This window comes from Erpetoichthys calabaricus, chromosome 12, assembly GCF_900747795.2.
Source record: "Erpetoichthys calabaricus chromosome 12, fErpCal1.3, whole genome shotgun sequence".
Classification (NCBI taxonomy): Eukaryota; Metazoa; Chordata; class Cladistia; order Polypteriformes; family Polypteridae; genus Erpetoichthys; species Erpetoichthys calabaricus.
The window spans coordinates 153,325,102-153,331,101 of NC_041405.2; the positions used below are offsets into that span (position 1 = coordinate 153,325,102).

At 39.9% G+C, this 6,000-nt stretch overlaps 1 protein-coding gene across 2 annotated transcripts in view; it reads right to left on the reverse strand.

The window, feature by feature from the left end:
- Positions 1 to 5,309, reverse strand: part of LOC114662878 (N-acetyllactosaminide beta-1,3-N-acetylglucosaminyltransferase 3-like) — a 107,302-nt gene extending 101,993 nt beyond the window's left edge. Inside the window, exon 1 of one of the 2 annotated variants that reach the window (XM_028816589.2) lies at positions 5,147 to 5,309. The gene's annotated coding sequence lies outside the window, so the exon portion shown is untranslated. Of the gene's footprint in view, positions 1 to 4,506; positions 4,583 to 5,146 lie in introns of those variants that run through there. The other variant, XM_028816588.2, reaches the window with a different exon arrangement.
- Between the last annotated feature and the right edge of the window lie 691 nt (positions 5,310 to 6,000).

Sequence of the window (6,000 nt, forward strand, 5' to 3'; positions counted from 1 at the left end):
GATTTTCCTATAGGCTAACTAGGCTTCAGCCTAGGGCCTCAAGATCAAGAGGGGCCTACATTCAAATTGTTAGCAAAATTTTATTATCTCTCATGTAATTTACAAACTTAAAAATGGAAGGTGAAAGGGCCTCATAAGTGGAATAGCCTAGGGCCTCTTTTCATATAAATCCGGCCCTGGCCACAGCGGATCATCTTCTTCCATATCTTTCTGTCCTCTGCATCCAATTTCCACCAGCACCCTGTTGTTAACCCGGCGCTCGACCGATCCGGTATGGAAATTTGTATTGTTGTCCGCATATTGATTTGGCAAAAGTTTACACCGGGATGCCCTTCCTGACGTAACCCTCCCCGTTTATTCGGGCTTGGGACCGGCGCGACGAGACACACTGGTTTGTGCATCCCCTGTGGCTGGGGTTATTTGTATTACAGAGCACGCCTTCAAAAGGGGGTGGGCAACTGTGGCGAGTTTACTTTTACATTAATTGATTTGGCGGACGCCTTTCTCCAAATCGATTTTTAGTATTCGAGATATAGTTATTTATACGTCTTTTGTTCCCCCCCTCCTACATTTGGAGTATAAGCAGGTGAAGAGACCCGCTCAGGGTCTCACACCGTCCGTAGCAGGATGCAAGTTATAGCTGGAAGAAAATAAGGTTAAATTGGATTGATTTAAGGAAGATATGTCTTCTCAATTAAAAAAACACCACACAAACTCAGGGTTTGAAGTCCAAAGCCACATCACCCACTTTTGGTTGAGTAACGGAAAACAAATGATGGAGGACAACGGCGCGACCGTAGGTGCCCGCAGGGAGACAGTCGGTACGCCCATAAAAGTAAGGGTGCCAATATTAAAAAAAATATTGAGGATGTATCTAATTTAAGTTGCTTTATCTTAAAATTGTTTTGTTCTACTTGGCGTTTTATCTTTGGGTTACTATGACATCTTATAAATTTATGTTAAAACGCAGCATCCAGATTTCATTTTTAATTTATTTATTTTTAAAACAGTGTAAAGATATACTGTCACTTCAGGATTAAATTTGAGAAGCAAATGTTTATTATATTAGAAGGGGGGTAGGAATATACCTACATTTAGATTTGCACTGTCCATTTCCCTGTTAAGTTGTAATGTGTTAGAAAGTAGTGTTTATAAAGTTAAGCATTCAAGATCTGGAAGGATATGTGAGAGGAAGTAAGACCGCTATTGTTTCGATTTGGGCCGGACGTGCTAGCAACGGCAGAGAATAAGAACTGTTTTCTGTTTCCAAAAAATAAAAATCTGCCTCCATCCAGTTCTTTTTGTTCCCAAAAATGATTCCATCCATCTTAGAAGAGAAACCTTGTTACAACAGAAACAATCCATCGTAAAGACTTATTACTCACTAAATGTTTTTACTCAAAGTCCACACCTTACTATAATATACACACTTACATTAAGCTGATTTAACTTAAATAAAGTTTCACGTACACGACCATCGCCATTTGCATAAAGTGGGATATTTTTGCATAAAGTTCCGCCCCTTTTGCTGACGCCATCCCTTTGTAGAGTTGGAGAAGTTCAAGACTTTTAGTAAATTGATCTCCGTGCCATGCACTGTAAAAAAAGTTGCGAATTTTAGTGTAAAACTTAAATAGCGAAGGCAAACAACCACAAAATGTAAAACAGTTTCAGTAACATTGAGGCAATGAAATGAAAAACACCAAAATAAAATTTTTACTTTGTTAACCCGTGAAAAATATCCCTTCTGTGGAAAAAATGGAAATCACGGCACCCAAAAAAACGACAAAATGCCGTCAGAAAGGAAATCGCATTCTACCTTCCAACATGTATTTATATAGCACATTTCACAGATAGATACTGTACTTTATTAATCCCAAGGGGAAATTCACAAAAATTTCATACAAACGATGTAGCTCAAAGTGCACCGAGGTGTTTAAAGAAACGTTGCCGTTCGTTGCCCGTGTGCGTCCTGCTGTAATCCACTGTCACGTGGTCGCCCAGAATATTTATTCTTTATCTTTAAACAGCGAAGTTACATTCATTTAACTCAAAATGATCACATGTACTTGTTTTATGTGACCGTTTCATCAACATATACTTTTAAAATGTGTTAAAATTAGTTCGTGTGGTTGCCATAGAGTAGAGTACAGTGTTTCAGAAATTGATCATTTTCGGGGTTGTTTTTTTTGTTGGCACCGATTTCTAAATTTGCATAAGAAAACACCTGCTTTTACCAGATTGTTCCTGGTGAACTGCATACCTTGTGGTACCAAAAACAAACCTTAAACTGAGTTAGCAAACATTTTTTCCGTGTGACGAATATATTTTTGGAAGTTACAGAAGCTGATTTATGGTGGGTTGTTTTTGTTAAACTGACAAACCTGTAGGACTCCATACACCGCAAAAGCAATCTTTAGGTCTCCACCAAACAACGTGTCATCACTCCATTAAATATTGAACTCTTTTCAAAGTATACAAATCAAAAAGCATAACCTATTATTTTCCTGATGCAAACTGTACTCTGGCCTGTGTGTGGGACGGTGCTTGAATTTGAGCGTATGGTTAAAGGTTCGCTTTTCTTGTAACGGACTGCGATGAGAAGTCAAAGAAAATGATGCACCCAATGGCTACCACGGGACAGCACGCTACCGCTACAGGCATTGCAATGTGCTGTAAAGAACAAAAAAGTTATAATTATACAATTTATTTTTGTATAGGCCAAAATCAATAACAAAGTGTCGTAATGGGCTTTAACAGGCCCTGCCTCTTGACAGCCCCCATAGCCTTGACTTTCTAAAAAGACAGGGAAAAACTCCCCAAAAAACCCTTGTAGGGGGGAAAAAAAAATGGAAGAAACCAATTGGGAAAGGCAGTTTAAAGAGACCCCTTTGCAGGTAGGTTGGTCGTGCAGTGGGTGTCAACAAAAGAAAAAAGGGGGTCAATACAATACAATACACAGAACAAATCCTCAATACAGCATAAAAAAATAAAAAAATGTACAAGTATGGAGCAAAATTTAACAGTAGATGATATCACTTGATGTAAAGTTATACAATGGTAATCAGTCAGTCATCATCCAACCCGCTATATCCTAACACAGGGTCACGTGGGTCTGCTGGAGCCAATCCCAGCCAGCACAGGGCGCAAGGCAGGAAACAAACCGGGCAGGGCGCGCGCGCACACACACCAAGCACATACTAGGGACAATTTAGGATCGCCAATGCACCTAACCCGCATGTCTTTGTATTGTGGGAGGAAACCCAAGCAGACACGGGGAGAACATGCAAACTCCACGCCGGGAGGACCCGGGAAGCGAACCCAGGTCTCCTTACTGCGAGGGAGCAGCGCTACCATGCCACCCATATGAGGTTATTATTTTAACAGTGCGGGTTTTGTGGGGTCGTGGAAGCCGATTTATGATCCTGTTTTGATACGCGTCGCTCACCACTCTCTTATAACTGAAGGTGCCAGAGCGGTTCTTCAGAGCGATGTCATATAGGAACCATTTTTGGTTTCCAAAAGACCACACGTGAATGTTCCAGAAAGAACTGTTAATTTTGATCCATAACGTGTTCCACACAAATAAATAACCATAAATGGATAACAGATTTGCCGGATACCAATGGCTCCGGACTTTAAAAAGGACTCTCGCTCCATAAATTAACACTTCACTAATACATTATGAAGACTTGAATTGTCCTACTAGGCTGCGCACCAGAAGATTTCAGTTATATTGCTACATATTAAGAAGTTTTTAAAAGTACAAAGAACCGACTTCATACGCAAGTAATAACCTTCCCAGAATGAAATGATGTTTTCTCAAGCCACAGAGGAACCACATCAGCCAGTAAAGAGCCATCAAAAGTGTCATTAGAGAAGCAGCGTTTAACAGCGCTTTGTTTAACCGTAAATGAATTCTGTTAGAGATGACGTTTAACAAAATTTAAGCCAATGTAACATGAAAAGGTAAAGTAAACAGCAAACACAATTTGTAACTTATTTCTCGAGTCTTCTAAAACATACTCTTTTAAAAGTAACGAGAAACTGGTAAACGTGTAGGTCGGTTTGGGGTCTTGGCGGGGCAAGGGGTGGTCGTGGACTCCGATTTTAAATACCGTGCCCTTCCATCTGTCCTTATCAAGACCCTATACCGCTGACTCGTAATCGGTTAAAAGGAGTGGTCAGACTCTCATAACCGACCATTAAGAGGAAAACACACACACACATACATATATATATATATCTATATACATATCTATATAGATATATGTATATACATATCTATATATATGTGTGTGTGTGTGTGTATTATTTATATATATATATATATATATATATATATATATATATATATATATATATATATATATAGCAGCGGCGGCGAGCAAAGCGTGTCTGAGAAAACAGATCCGTTAATGAGAGGGTGAATAATCAGTTAACGTCTCTTCGGTTTCATTGGCACTGAAACAAGACACAGCGGCGGTCAGATTGATTCGTCTTTACCTGGCGATTGTAATGTGCCTTTCCGTAACAAAGACACCAAGCGGAAGAGCTCACTTCGCCTTAAGGGAGCCGTGCAACTGCCCCCCGGAGACTTTATTTGATTAGATAACCTAAGTCACGTTACATAAAGAATCTAGGAAATAGAGATGCGACCAATAGATAAGAGACCCCTTCCCCCCTCCAATTAGTACAAACCGACTAATTCCAAGTTCAGGTACATTTCAGTCCACCTGTTACAGGTAAATTAAACTAATCTATTGATCTTGGCGAAGATGTATATCTTCCGAAAACAGTTCCAGCTGCCAAAACCGCCCGATATCACAGAATTTATTTTCAACTATAAACGATGAGCGGTTTCAATCAAAAAAGTTCCCTTTAAAGTAATAATAATAATAAAAAAAAACACTTCATTTAGTCACAACGCTTTTTTCCTATATGCTGTTAACACATAATAAATATGACTTGACACGTCCTCTGACATGTAGCTTCGATTGCTCGTCACCAAAAACAAATTGTCTGCTATCTAGTCTGTCGAAGGCAATGCGGGCAATCTGTTCAGCATTAGCGGCGAAGACAAATAAGGAAATCCTATGAATAGTATAAAGATAACACAAACATGATAAGCTAAAAATTCACTCACCGGCTTAAACCTCCCAGCGATCAGTCTTCTTACAACTCCTGACTCCTTTTTTTTTTTTAATGTGGGTTTTCTCAACATTGGATTCAGATGACCATTGGAGACGCCAACATGTGATTCACCTCCGAATGTTTGACCGCTACCATTAGCCGCAGGTAAACTCCATGAGAGGAAGGGTGGGGCTTGCTGCGGACAAACAACCAATCAGCAGTGGCGTTGATGATGCCGCTTCTTCACTTTACTCCTCGTTTGCTCGGCATTTCAAGAAACTGCTTGAAATAATAAGGAAGGTGTTGTGGGGGTGTGGAGTTTTTAACAGACGTAAGACACGGACCGTTTTGGTAATGAAAATGCGGATGGTCTTGATAAGAAAGGAATTCGGTACGAAAGGGTGGAAATTCAAATTAAGGGCAGGGCACTTTATCTGCCTGTGCTCCAGTTAGAACACCAAAAGAAATGTCACCAATTGTACCTGACGGCGTCAGCCAAATGCAAATAATCAAAATCCAGAGGTGACCATGTAATTAGTATCAGGGAGGAAGTAAAGGCTGCTTTAAGAGTATCCGGGATTAAAATATGAGATGAAAGCACGAGGGGCAGAAGGGACCACGGATTATGTGAGCCATTGCGAGAAAAGCGTCTGATGTGTACAAACAGAGAATACGGGGCTGGCAAGGCTGAGATTTAGATATAACGTACTGGTTTAATTTCAACATTAATACTCGCGGGGAAGCGTGATGATGTGAGTTCAGAAAGGATCCGCACCCTTTCACTTTCTGCACACAATTTTGTTTTGCAGATTTTTTTTATATATATATTTCATTATTTTTATATGAAGAAAATAACATTCCATACGA